Raw genomic sequence first — 15,344 nt, forward strand, 5'->3', positions numbered from 1 at the left:
GGGGCTGTGCTTGTTTTCCATCTTTGATGTCAGTGGAGATTTTGCTTCCCAAAGGCTATATATAGCATGCATGTAACAGGAAAGGAGAAATTTAATCTCTTTCAAGTTTAGTTTATTGGTGTCATTAGCCATCAATCTTAATAATATCTTAACTCCAATTTTTGCACAAATTTAATAATATAAATACTTTCAGTCTCTTGGAAGAGTTGCAAAACCAATTATAGAAATGTCAGAATTTCCATAGGAAGGTAACCTTCCTCTTAGCAGTAGCAGGGGAACAAAACAAACTGATAGTGATTAAAGTGTCAGGATATAATTGCATTTTCTTCCAAATAAACCATCAACTCTCAATAAATAATTAAAACAACTCATGTTCCTCAGGATGCAACAGTTCAGTAGCTGTGATTAAAAAGTGCTAGGAGCCATTATTAGATTTTTTTATGATAAATTTTCTCTTATTGTCAGATTGTCAGATTTTATTACCTTACCGTTCTTTGGGGTATGTTTTCTTTTCCCCAGGTTTACTGAGAAAACACAACTAGTGTCACAGACTGTAATGAGATATATGCTCCATGATTATTTCAGAAGTGACCTTTGAATGATCTCAATTCTAGAAAGTAACGTGACTCTAGACTTATGAATGATAATGAAATTTTAAAAGCAGTGTCCCAAGAGCCATAATATTTCTAACAAAAGATTTGACATATATATTAAAGAGTCTGATCCTCCTTTTTTTTTTTTTCTTCATATTGTCTCTGGCTAATTGCTTACTATTTGGTGGCTTACTAAGACATGCAGTTTTAATAAAAACCATTAAACCCAGAAGGACCAAAGAAGCATAATATTGCTCTGAGGGTGGACTGTGTCCAGCTCATTGGTAGAGCTGAAGCACAAACTAGATCAAAGATATTTTAACTTCCAGAATCCAGGGGTATTTTGTGGGACTGTCAGGTTGAGCTGTTCCTAAACATCAAGATGTCCTTATTGGACAAAATTAATAATGTCTCTCAGCGTTCTTAATTTTCAGAACAGGAACACCACTTTTCAAAATGTGATTACCTTTTTTTCCTGTATCTTTGTTTACTGTGATTTAAACTTTTCTCTGGGATAGCATTTCTTTTTTCTGATCTAGGCTGCTTGCACAGTCTTCTCTCTGAATGATGGTAACTCTTGCAAACTTACTTATTTTTTTGCTATAAATTGAAGTTTATACGTGGATCTTAAACTTTAATTTTGCCTCATTAAATCTCTTAAGCTGATTAAATCTCTTGAGCGGACACAAATGAAAACTGAGTAGAATACAACAAATGGTTTGCAAGAAGTTGTCACTAGTTGGTCTTTATCAAATCTGGGTTTTATATTGTATATGTTTTACCCAGTGAATAGGGGTTATTTTCAAATCTAGTTGTCAGAAACTTAGATCACAAGGTCTAGATCATTTAAGAGCAACATCAAAATAGATGTTAGGCTGTGTAGTACGGCCAGTCTTTGACAACTCTGGACATTTGAAGGAATGGAGTTTTATACACCTGCAGAATTTAAGATAAATTTTGAGAAATATAGGCACCTTTGCAATTGGGCAGCAGTTGAGGAGGGACTGCTCAGGTTCATAGTTATGGATATAAGCTACATAATTTGGCTAATTCTGCAACTACTTGATTGAAACAGAAGATCTCACTAGAAAAGGATGAGGTGCAGGTTCACAGCAAGCATTAGAGTTAGAACAAAAATAAGAGTTCCCAGTGCATTTTAAGCCTAAGTCAAGTGGGGGAAAATGCTTTAAAGTTGAAGTCAAATCTTTTTGATGTTATGAATAACTACATCATTTTCTTTGGGAAAATTTTGGATAACTTGCTGGATGTAGTTTTTTACATAATGCAAATAATAAACAAGCATTGCTTTGAGAAATGATCACTTAGATATCCAGATTTATAAAGAAGTGAAAGTAGAAGAGAACCAAAACTTGTCCCTGTCTCTCACTATCTTTGTGAAGGTGTAAACATGTAATTGATTCTTAGTTGTGGGGTGTAGTGGTTCTGTATCAATGAAACCTTTTTAAAACTAGCAAATAGGGCCAATGTGTTTAAAATCCTCTCTGTAGGTGAAGACTGTTGCCTTCCATTTCTGAACACAAACCTTAACACACGTACATACTCATGCTAGTACTTTATCATCAAATGCCTACTTTTTTTCATGCTGGTGAGATAAATTTGATGTGCTCCTCGGAAACTCTCTTAATTTCATTAGTTTTAGGAAAGTGAAGTGGATGCACGTGATCAATGCACAGCAGATGATACCAATGACTCTTCTACTTTTAAATTCCCTTTTGAAGGTAACAGCATGGTAACATCTGCTGTTTTGAGCACTCCAGATTGGCTTCTTTTTGGTTTAAAAGTTTGCTGAACATGAAAAATAGAACATTTTTTCTTGCTAATAGCTGATGAACAACTATTCAATCGCTTGTGTTGTCCTGATAGGTCACACTAAAGACTTGACTCACAGAGGTGAGCTGTTAACATCTTGGTCTCTGAGAGTTGATCTCATTGGTAAAAAGTAAAACAATTGGATAATTTGATGGAATGTGTATTTTCATTTTTTCATCTGTCCATACTTCTATACTTTCATGTAAAGCCTGATCCATTTCTTATAATAATTTTTTGGAACTTGCATAAAATAACCCTTTTGGGTCTACAGAGATGTTTCGTCAGGCAGAGTATCTGTGGTTCACTTACACAAAACTGTTTTCCAGATCTTCATTATTGCTGAAACAAATTACAGGGACAGACAGAACTCAACCATTCAGCAACATTAGCCTGTTTTCCCATATCCTGATCTCACCTTGATCAAATTCCCACTATGTGCAGCAGGCTGTAAAAACAGAAGTGCCTTGCAGCGTGCCCTCCAGATCTGCTAATGAAGTCCAATTCCCACTGGGAAATAGATGACAGTGTGCCTCAGAATGGAAACATTCTTTAGAAGATTTAATTTATCCTGTATTTGGACTGTAGGGAACATGGTGAGAAGGAGTTGAAAGAAGTTCTTAAATAATACAAGCATATTGCTAATGTTTTTTATCCACATGTACTAAACCGAAACAAACCTGAGTATCGCTGGCTGGGATGCTACTGCAGTTGCCCCAGCAGCACGTACATTGCAGACCTCTTAGCAAATGCCTGGCCTTCTCGTCTTGCCTCTTATAATGCATCCCATTGGCAGCTTTTGTTATTTTTCTCTTCTTTTGCTTCTGTCTACTTTTTCTTCATCTCACACACCCCCAGCCCCCACTGGATCTCATTTTTTTCCTGGCTTTCTCCTCTCTCCCCATTTTCCACATCCTCTTGATTTTATTTCTCCAGATCAGCAGTCCTTGTGTTGTCCCTTTTACAACTGCCATTCTTCAATAATGATTAATAAATTCATCAGCACTATAATATTCTTTTTTTTCATAAAATTGACCTTCCTTTCTGGATTTTTAAAATATCTGCATATCAAAGGTATTTGTGTCTTGAGACTAAAGTGTCTTTACTAAGAAATGGGCTATTTCATTTAATTGATGGGTGGGAAGAAGTAAGTATTTGCACAGTGGCAATGGATCAAGTACGTTGTGACACTCTTATTTTTCTCCAGGCTGTTTAGAGATAGCAGGTGTTATAATAGAGGATGATTTGGCTGATCTTGACATAAAAGAGCAGCTGTGGTTGTATGAAATAGTGATTTATATTTTGTGCAGTTATGGTTGGAAGGTATGAACTGCAACAAAAATAATAGACATTTAAAATATTTGTATCAAAAGGACAAAGCCTCAAATTAACTGAAAATATGGATTCTAAGGTTTAAATTAGTTTGAAAGTGGTTTTGATGGTGGTTAATCTGTGTAGAAGGTAAAAAGTGTGTTTAAGTCAAAGACAGTCAATTAGTATTTCTGTTACTTTTAATTTATTATAAAATGTGTAGTTGGTGTAAAAACTGAAGAAAGAAATTGCACAGCAGATAAATTGCAATACTACACAAATTTGTATTTCACCATTTGGATTCAATTTATGTAGTTGTTTCTTGTCATTATTAGTGGTTTGTTATAATAAGAAACTTCTGCTATATTTTTTTATTAAGCCTGATCCTTTGTAAACTGTTTAGTGAATATTGCTAAATTTCTTTCTGAAGCATTTAATATAAAGGCATTAAAAAGGATATTTGCTCATCCCATGCCACTTTGCATTTAAATTGCACGAGAATGCATCTAAAGATGCTCTGTTTTAGAAAGCAGGTTTATGCCTATTTTGTATGAGTTAATGGTTGTACAGTGTGGAATATAGATAATCCAGGTATGTTTGTTGTTTCAGAGGCAAAATGTAACTAACAGAAATCCATTTGGGACGTGATCAAAAGTCTGTTTTCTCATCTTCCTTGATTCAGACTAGAAGCTTGTCCATCTATTCTGGAGTTTCCAATCAGAAAGCATCTTTTTAGTAACATAGGAGAAATGCTTATAAAAGCCTATTAATATTTGTTAGCTCTGTCTGTAAGATTAGGTATCAGTTGTCCTTAGGAGTTTTTCTTCCCTGGAATTCAAAAGTATTCTGGTTGGGACATCCTGAGAACTTTTCATTCCTCCTTGTCTTTACTGTAACTGATTATTCCAGCAGTCCTTCCCAAAATGTTTGTGTATTAATCTCTGTTTACTGTTTATTTTGAGGCTTCAGATGATTTACAGGTACTTGAATGTTCTGGACTGATTAAGTGGAAATTAATGAGCAATAAATATTTTCAAGTCCAAAAGGTTAACAGAATTTTATGTGTTTAACAAGTTGGACAGAGTAAGGGATGTTTAAAGGGAAAAAAATAATTTGCTTCTCTCACTTTCTCCCTTCCCCCCCTCATCTAGTAATAACTGGCCAGTGCTGTGTCAGATTTTTGTTTTGAATAGTCTTTGAGAGAATTGAAATGTGCTGCTGTTTAATAAGTAGGTAATGGGGAGCTGAGTTTATTTGGATTTTCTGTTGACTGAACAAGTCATCTTGATGGCATGCCTGATAAAAGCCTGGGAATAATGTGGAAGAGAGGTTTGAGGTCTTTCTGCCTCCTGCCCAGAAGGGGGTAAAACAGTTGCTCACTGGAAGTTTTGTGTTTCAGCTGAGCACGAACTGGAGCTATTTCAGTGAAGTGGATTGTCCTTGCAGCAGGAGTGTGCAGGGACAGGTGACCTCAGATGGCAGCGACATGTCTGACAGGATAACTGTGGTTCTGTTTGCTTGGGCATGGGCAGGCTGCAGCTGCCTGCTGGGGCAGAAATTGTATAAAAGATACAAGCATAAACAGCAGAAATATTTTTCAACTTTGACAATCAAAAAAGATGAGGTATGAAAAGAGAAGTAAAACACTGATGCTGTCTCTTTCTTACTGGCAGTCGTATAGTTTTGTGGTACACCTGTTATGAGGACTCTTCAGTCTCTCATTTCCAAGTAAGTTGCCAATATTAATGTGACTGGCCTAAATTTCTGGAGAGTGTCCTGACTTTGGTGGTGTTTCCAGGAGCAGAACATAAATAATTCATTTGGTGTAAATACCTGGTAAACCAAAAGCTCTACACCTAAATGTGAGGTGTAGAGTGGAGTCTGCAACTGCCCTCTTGGATTGTGGGTATTTGATTTAAGCATTCTTCCTGAGTAGGGTTGGAGCCTGTTAACTTTTTTTAAAGAATATCACACTACTCCTAGCTCTAGCATCCTTTCATAAAGAAGCCAGCAGTTTCTCAGAAAGTTTACACTTTCCATTGTTTTTTGACTGTTTCCTGCATCCAGTGTTAGCTCAAAGTGTCTTCCTGTACAACAACAAATGTAGGAATCTCAGGATAAGTGAGCAAGCAGAATGGAGCAAGATGTTTGCCATACTTTTTGGAGAGAGAGAGAGAAAAAAAAAAGCTAGGCATCTAATTTGTTCTTTACTTTCACAGGTGAAGTGATATAGGCATAGGAACTGAATTTTCAGTTTGAAGCAACTGTATTCTCCTAACAGGCCGTGTGTATGAATAAATGAACTTAGGTGATTAAGAGAAAACAAGAAAGGCAACTCTTGGACTGGGCAACCATACATTTCATTATTTTTTTAACTGGCTTGAAATTCATGAATACAGTGAACACAAAAAATGTGTCTTACCTTTTTATTTTATGTGCATGCTTTTCACCTTGGCAATTCTCTTTTCCTCTAACTTCTTTTATCATCTTTCTGCAATTTCACACACGCAGAAGCGCTGCTCCAGATACAGCTTTCTGTTATGCTCCTATGTTCAGAGGTTTGAGACTGTTTCTGTGGATGTATGGCAACTTTGTAGGCTTGCACAGAATAAAAGGAGTTGCTGGTGTCATTACCAATACTTTTTTTTTTTTGAGAGGCATGTTCTGATCCAAACAAGCTGTTTTGCAGCCTGTCAATCTGATATGTGCATTTATACTTGTAAAAGTTTATCCCTTTCTAAACATGTATGACTTCATAAAAGGTCTTTCAAACACTGCAGCCTGTGTCTGTATTTGTATGTGCATTGCCATCTGAAGGACCCTTTCTAAACCAATATGTGCTGTAGCATTACAGTTATGATCAGCACAGATGACCATGTGTTCTGGTTTGGTGGGTTTTTTGGTAGCAAGGGAAGGGCCCCAGGAGTGGCTCTGGAAAGAAGCTGAGAAGCTCCCCCTGCTTCCAAAACCCAGCCGAAGATCCATTAGAGGGACAATAGGTGTGCCTCAGTGATTAACATACAAAGAAATCAACATAACACCTGAGCAGAGAGGAGGGAGGAGACCTGTGCTGGAGGAGTAGAGCAGTGCTGGTGGTTGGTGAGGAGGAAGGTTCCCTAGCAGAAGGGAATGTCTTCGCTGGAGACATTCAAAACCTGCCTGGACAAGTTCCTGTGTGATGTGCTCTGGGTGACTCTGCTCTGGCAGGGGGGTTGGACCAGATGATGGTTTGAGGTCCCTTCCAACCCCTAGGATTCTGTGGTTCTGTGAAGTTTTCCAGCTACCTATGGGGAGATGGCAGCTGTCCCCTCTGCACTCATAGAGGAATGTGGTGAAGCTTTCCCTGAAGGCGCCAGGAGGGGTGAATTTGGCCACTGGACTTGGTTTTTGTGGCCTGAGGATTTTCTGCCTGTGGACTCTGATTGCCCAGCCTTCGAAGACCCCGGCGCCAGAGGATTTTTTTCCCGAAGGAGCCGTGACTCTGTGGGAAGCCCAGGCTGGAGCAGCTCTGGACCTCGTGGGAAGGACTCATGAAGGAGAGGTTCCTGGAGGACTCTCTCCCATGGGAGGGACCCTGTGGGGAAGCAGGGAAGGACTGTAAGGAATCTTCCTTCCTGAGGAGGGAGGAGCAGCAGAAACCACCAGCCTGTGAACTGACTAACCCCCCTCCCCTGTGCCCCTGTGCTGCTGGGGGAAGGAGGGAGGGAAACCGGGAGTGAAGTGATTTGGGCGGGAAGAAGGGAGGAGTGACGTAAGGTGTGTAAGCCCTGCTCTGTGTGTTGTCTGCGTCCTGTGTGCTTGATTAATATGAAATTAAATTACTATTTTTTGCCCAAGTTGAGTCTATTTTGCCCGGGACCATAGAATCATAGAATCCTAGGGGTTGGAAGGGACCTCGAAAGATCATCTAGTCCAACCCCCCTGCCAGAGCAGGGTCATCTAGAGTACATCAGACAGGAATGCACCCAGGTGGGTTTTGAATGTTTCCAGTGAAGGAGACTCCACAACCTCTCTGGGCAGCCTGTTCCAGTGCTCTGTCACTCTCACAGTAAAGAAGTTCTTCCTGATATTCACATGGAACCTCCTATGCTCCAATTTGTATCCATTACTCCTTGTCCTATCACTGGTCTTCACTGAAAAAAGCTTAACTCCATCTTCTTGACATTCACCCTTTACATATTTGTAAACATTGATGAGGTCACCCCTCAGTCTCCTTTTCTCCAAACTAAAGAGACCCAGCTCTCTCAGCCTTTCCTCATAAGGGAGAAGTTCCACTCCCTTAATCATCTTTGTGGCTCTGCACTGGACTCTTTCAAGCACTTCCCTGTCCTTCCTGAACTGAGGGGCCCAGAACTGGACACAATACTCCAGATGCGGCCTCACCAATGCAGAATAGAGGGGGAGGAGAACCTCTCTTGACCGACTAACCACACCCTTTCTAATGCACCCCAGGATGCCATTGGCCTTCTTGGCCACAAGGGCACATTGCTGGCTCATGGTCATCCTCCTGTCCACCAGGACCCCCAGGTCCCTTTCACCTACACTGCTCTCCAGCAGGTCAGCCCCCAACCTGTACTGGTACATGGCGTTTTTCTTCCCCAAATGCAAAACTCTACACTTGCCCTTGTTGAACTTCATCAGGTTTTTCCCCGCCCAAGTCTCCAGCCTGTCTAGGTCTCTCTGAATGGCAGCACAGCCTTCTGGTGTGTCAGCCACTCCTCCCAGCTTGGTGTCATCAGCAAACTTGCTGAGGGTACATTCTGTACCCTCATCCAGGTCGTTGATGAAGATGTTGAACAACACCGGTCCCAGTACCGACCCCTGAAGGACTCCACTAGTCACACACCTCCAACCAGATTTTGCCCCATTGACTACAACTCTCTGACTTCTTCCTTTCAACCAGTTCTTGATCCACCTCACTGCCTGATCATCAAACCCATACTCGATCAACTTATCTACAAGGATGCTGTGGGAGACGGTGTCAAATGCTTTACTGAAATCAAGATAGACCACATCCACTGCTCTACCATCATCTATCCACCTAGTAATTTCCTCATAGAAGGCTATGAGGTTAGTCAAACATGACTTACCCTTGGTAAAACCATGTTGACTGCTCTTGATGACCCCCATGTCCTTGATATGCCTAGAGATAGTGCCAAGGACAAGTTGTTCCATCACCTTTCCAGGGATGGAGGTGAGGCTGACTGGTCTATAGTTACCCGGGTCCTCCTTCTTGCCCTTCTTGTAGACTGGAGTGACATTTGCTATCCTCCTTAATCGGTGAAGAGCCCTCCTGGTCCTTTGTCTTGACCCATGACCTTTGTCCTCCTCATCCCGGAGTGTGTGTGCAGGGGGCGTTGAGTGAGTGGCCGTGGGGCTGTTCCTTTCATTGTGTTGTCCCGGACCACGCCACCATGACATGTTTATCTGACTGTATGTATCTGTTTAAACAGTTGTACAGTGAAGGGCTGAAGTATAATATTTGAAACACATTCCAGGAAAATGTGTAGTAATTTGGTGAGTTATTAACCGTAGCCTCACTATCTCTTCACAATAAGATATGTTTTTTTTCAAAAAACATTGCTCAAAATTTATCTCATCTTTAAAATTAGCTGCCAAGTCTTCAAGTAATACAGATTTATGCTCTTCATACATTTCCTTCTGCCTAGGTCATCTTTGGAGCTTATTTCTCATTTATATCCCATGTATTTTTATAATTCTAGCTGAACACCCAAGCTGTAGTTTTTATCTATGCTCTCTTTCCTTTTTTACCTCTCCATCTGACAATTATCACACCTACTGACATGTAGTTTTATTGAGTTAATGGTTGTGTTGAAATTCATTATTTCAGCAGACTCCCACCGAAATCACATCCTGACGCCTTAAATGCAGATTCTGTGGTGAGGTTCTTGCTGCAAATCAAGCTGTAGCATAGCTTAGTATGGTGGCAAGTGGCTGTAGTTGTCTGTGCACAGACAATTTGCTTGTGGAGCTGGGGATATGCATGGCTGAGGTCAGACAGCTCTCTTGCTTGGCTGTAATTTAAGGCAAACCTCACAGTTCTGTTTTGGCCTTAAACTCTGTTTACACCATGTTTCCCAGTCCAGCTTGGCATGCTTGTACTAGCTCAGGGCTCTCAGAGGAGCAGCAATTACAGGGTCCTGCATGGTTGTACAGCCCTCTCGTACCCACACTGATCCACAATGGAGTCAGAGTTCAGAGGTTTTGGTGTCTGAGGTAACTATATTAAATGCAGCCCTTCAGCTGTGGCAGTCACACCTTCATACCATAGGCATACTCTGCCACATAAAACCAGCCTTCTGGGAGGCAAAGATAGTTTAAAATTTTTCCTACCCATATTTTGCCTTAGTGTTTCTGTCTAAGAGCCTGTATCTCAAGAAAGCACTTTTTTCTCCTGATCTAATCCTTCTCATTTAGTTTTCATCTATTACTCTATCTACTCTTAAGAGTTATATGAGTAGGTTCATAGAGATATGTACTTCCTCAAAATAAAATTTTCCAGAAACTATGCCACTATGTTACCAAGGCAGGGCGCCCAGGCTAGCTGTGCTGAGAAGCCCTGAAATCTGCAGGGATATTGCTTCTGGACTAGGTCTGTCTGGCTCTAGCTGTAGATGCTGCAGCCAACTCCACGGACATAAAGGTCTGTGCAGAAGTATAAGTACAGGTTTTTTGTCAACCAGTCAGGTGATGGAGCTTTAGTCCCTGTAGGGCTAAAAAGTCAGTCAAGGGATTGTAATAGCTTGTCCTTCAGCTCATTATTTGCAGACAAAGGATCCGAGGGGTGGATTTACCACTGGAATAAATCACAAGAAACTCTGGTTATGCCAAATAAATTGTGGAAAATTGGCATGATGTCTTTTTCACAGGCTACAGAAGTAAAACTTGTATTCTGATAAGCCTGAAGTGATACTCATATATGTTCCTCTCTAACATTTCCTGGATGGAAAGCTTAGGAAGTGTTTAAGCTAACAATATTCTTGTTGCCGGTTGCTTTGGCTGCCAACTCCAGCTCGGATTCTCTGAATAGACATAGCCAATTAGCAGTATTTCTCGTCCTGGTGCTGGACATAAGTGATTTCCAACATAGAACAACGTAGAGAAGTTCCTGCAGAATCAGCCAATTACCAACATCCTATCAGCAAATCCAGTAGCACTGCTCCAGGAGCTGTGCTAAGCTGGAAGCCTTTTGCACCTGCTGGTGCATTGCTTTGTTTTACATGCTTTTACACATGCTGGAGTTGCTGGTAGGGAGATAATGCTGTGATTATGATTGAAAATACTGTTTCATCACTGCATGCTCTTTTGTTAAGTTGATCATAGCACACTGGTAGGTCAGGAGAGCAGGAACTCTATCTGGAAAAACAGGTGTGTGTATATATTACATGTATATATACACATTTTTGTTTTTCCTCTGCCCAGTTAAATTTAGACTAATAACAAACATACTTTGTGGATACAATCTTGTCATGCTTAAACAAGTAATGTTTACTCATTTTAATAATCCCTAAGTGGCTACACTTTCTTGTTTGTTGTTTGCTTGGTGTTCTGAAATGATGTTTGCTTTCATTTTGAGTAACTGACTAGAAATGATTTCTTGTTTACTCTAGCATCCATTCTTTGTTGCAAGTCTTTATTTTAACAGTGAAAAGGGTCTTAGTGGGAAAATGGATCCTGCCTGTAATAATGATTTGCTTGTCTGAAAAGGCTGTATGAAGAATATTACAGTTCAGGAGGGCTTGGACCCAGTAAGGTACTTAAGTGTTAAAGGTCACAACATCTTTAGTTTAAAAGGCAAACAGAAATAGTATGAAATACACAGTGATAAAAAATAGGTGTTTGATGACAACTTACAGCCATTGCTGCTTAGGAGTTGAAAGTTTATTTCACGGTATTGTGATGTAACATTTTTTTCCTATACATACCTGAATTATTTTTTCTGAATTGGGCACAGTTTTTGCTGTGTGGGTTTTTTTTAATTTGTTTTGGGGTTTTTTTGTGTTTTTTTTTTTTTTCTTCAATTCTTACTGGGTTGTCCAAATATAGTGTTAGTAAACTAGGTAAGAACCCTATAAGTTGGTTCACTGCTTTGGTTTACTCTGTTTTTTGTATCTTCTTTCGAGCATATGATTTACTTACACTGCATCAAAGCTAGAGATGCATGTGTTGCTTAATTAAATCACTGTGGTTAGTGTTGTAGTAGAAAGTAAAAGGAATATTTGTGTCTTCAGAGGCTTCTGTTGCCTTTAACTATTCTAGATGATTAAAATCTCCAAGTCAATATTGGTCAATTAATTTTAGTAATACGGTCAGTGGTCTGGAAGCAGTATATTTTATTTATTTAGGTCATGCTCATATGTATATAGAATACTTACTCAACCTATAGTTGCTTTTGGCAGATTGAAAATTATTGTTAATTAATTTCTCTGCTTAAATTCCTTCAAGCTAAACTGCAGCTGATGAGTTATCATGCTAAAAACAATAAATCCTGAAGCTATTTAATAAACACAGTCTTATAACTTTAATTAGGTGCTCTATCAATGGAAACAAATCGATTCTTTAATGCCATATTTCTAAATTATTATTTTGTGTTTAGAAATACCTCAGCATTCATATATATATGCATCTGAAATTCTGGCAAGGAGAGAATCAGAAACTGGATGGGAAAGCCCTAATGCAAGTATGAATCTTCACAGAAAAGGTGGTGTCTACTGACCTAGCCCTGAGAAAACGTGGAACAGGGGCTGGCATAGTGACAATATTTGGAATCTTTTAATATTTTGCAAAGTAACAGAAGTACTTATTTCACCTGTCTCTTAAATCTGTGTTATTTTTATTGCACATTTTGCTAGAGCTGAGAAGGCAATTTCTCAGTTTGATGTGACTTATATGAGTTAGTTGCGGGGGATTGCCAAAGAGTCTCCCAGGAGCTCTTTGCTTACATATCTTTAGTGTAACTTTTCAAACAATAATGGATAGAAACAGTTTTTAATTTTTGAGTTAGATGAGAGCTGTTACGTAATTCTTTTACTAAGGTTGCTGTGGAATAATAATTAGAAGTTCTAAATCACGGTTCAATATCTCCTGGCCTTTCTGCTGGGTAATAGTCACATCTGCATAAAGTGGATTTTTAAATGTCATAGAAATCTATGAATGGTGTTTTAAACTCTTTTATGTGGGTATAAATAGTAGGCGAGATATGAGAACGAGGTCCCTGCTGTGCTTCAGTAATCCTGCAGAGCTCTGTTTATCCCTTTGCTGCTGCTGCCCCGTGTTCACAGTGGGCCTTCCTGCACCTGCTTCCCTGTAGCTTGTGTTTGAGTTGCCCACAGATGTCTGGAATGCCTTTGGGATCTGGCTGCAGGAGCAGACTGTTGCTTTCCATGATTTCGCAGCATAGGTGTGCAGGGGTCCTGCAGGGAAACTTCCTACTCTGCTTAGCTTACTAACCAAAGGATCTTACGACCTTGTGTCTTTGACAGCAACATGAAGAGAGCTTCTGACATTGTAAATGTTTCCTAATAATGTTTTAAGTGACATGTCCCATCATTTTAATTTGCATATTGTTACATGAAATAACAAAATGAGATTAAGAAAAGCAATTGCACATACCAGATTCTTATTTAAATTACATGTTGTTAATGTCTTTAAATTTTTATTTTTTGATAATAAAATGAAATAGCTTTGCATGAGAAGTGAATTGAAAGCTCCACAAAGAATTCTTATTTTTGTGGAGACTGGAAATTACTGTGAAGCACTCTGAATATTTTAAGCAACATCCCTTCAGAAAGAAAGTTCAGGAATTTGAGAGTGACATTCACCTAAGGATTGCCTTAATCATTTGCAAACATAACACTCAGTCTTAGTAGTAATAATTTTTGGACAGCTGTGATGGCTAGGATAACTTGTATCTTGCTAAATATGTAAATATTGGAAGGCTCAGTGACAAGTTTCTGTAGCTCAGGGGACTGCTCTCTACAGTAAAGATACAAGTGCTTAGAAAAATTCATCTCTCTGATTTGCCATGGAAAAGTACACCATGTGCTAAACCATTTGAAAATTCTAATCTTGTCTTTTATAGAGTTCAGAGTTGACTGTATGTTGTGGAATTAGTTGAGATGAGCTTCTCTATATTGAACTCATTTCTGTTTGTAAAATACTTCTGGACAGTTTGATTGTTTTTCAAATAGATTTTATTATTAGCAATTGTTCAACATGGATTTTTCCAAAGCTTTCTAGAGGAACTGGGTGACAAACTCCCACTTAATTCAATGAGATTTTAATACCTTGCTACTTGAGTATCCTTTAAAATTTTCAACCTTTGTGTATGCTCTTGAGAAGAGTGGGTAAGCATCTACTTAGTTTTAGACGGATTTCTGGTCACACTGGCTGTCTTGTTAAGGCATGATAGGTTTATAATAATAACTAAGAAAATAAGAATATTTGATTTAAAATTTTTACAGCAGAAAATATAAGATCTTCCCTCAGGGGTTGTACAAAGTGCTAAGCTTTTTCTGGACTTAAATGGGTGAAAGGAAATTAATGTGTTTTAAGAAATTGGTAAGTTTATCTGATTTCTTCTGATTTCTCTCCAAGAAAAGTCCTCTCTGGGCTGAGAATTTTGAACGAAGCAGAATGTTAAGCTGATCTATTTGGCCATGTATGGCTTATATCTGCCAACTGTGCTACCAGTGAGTAAAATAAGCTTTCTAATTTCTGCCTGTTCCCTCTTGAACTTAAGACTGACTCTTGATATGCTGAAGAAGTTGAAAATAACCCAGAGCCATGTAACTCTACTGGAATCTAGGGTTTGGAAGTACAGTTTTTTCTATTTAAAACTCACAACATTTATAGAGTTTGTATGTGTGTTTATTCCCCAGTTCTTGCTTTTGTCTTGTGGTGCTATGTATGGATATTTCCAGCCTATAAATAGTGAAGCATTTATAACTGTTTTCTGTCCTTGTTGAGTTTGTTCATCTGCTGCTGCGATTGCAGACTATTGACAGAGAAATGGCCCTGGGGACCTGAAGTGAATTATATGTAGCTGTACACTATAAATACATGCTAGAGCTGAATACAGACTAGTTCTTTTAGGATTCATAAATGTTTAATTATACATTTATTTTTTTCTTATGCTGCAAATGATAGTGTCTGGTGACCCAGCTGTGTTCTGGTAGTGAGATGCCTGGCTTGAAGCCAGAGTCTCTGCTGCTGGGTTCCTTGGAGCTTAGCTTTTGGTTTCCTGTTCTACCCTTGGCATTTTTCTCTGAGTATTGTGAAAAGTGTTCTTGGGGCAGAACTTTAGGGTGACATAGAGTGTTTCTGCTTTCAGGACTCAAGGTGTACTGATTTAAGATGTTACTGCAGATATATCTTCATTAAAGTAGTGATTTTAGTAAAGAAGCAGCTATGAATGAATGCATGTAAGAAGTTTTTTGTGGTGGAACTCAACACTTAGGAGGCACATCAGAGAGAGAGGTGTATGATACAATGTTACAGGCCATGTGTTAAACTTACATCTTCAATTTGGGCTAATGAAAAGAAATCTTGTCAAATAATTAAAGTATTTTATTGCTTTTACAGAACAGTGCC

This window comes from Apus apus, chromosome 4 (assembly GCF_020740795.1).
Source record: "Apus apus isolate bApuApu2 chromosome 4, bApuApu2.pri.cur, whole genome shotgun sequence".
Taxonomy (NCBI): domain Eukaryota; kingdom Metazoa; phylum Chordata; class Aves; order Apodiformes; family Apodidae; genus Apus; species Apus apus.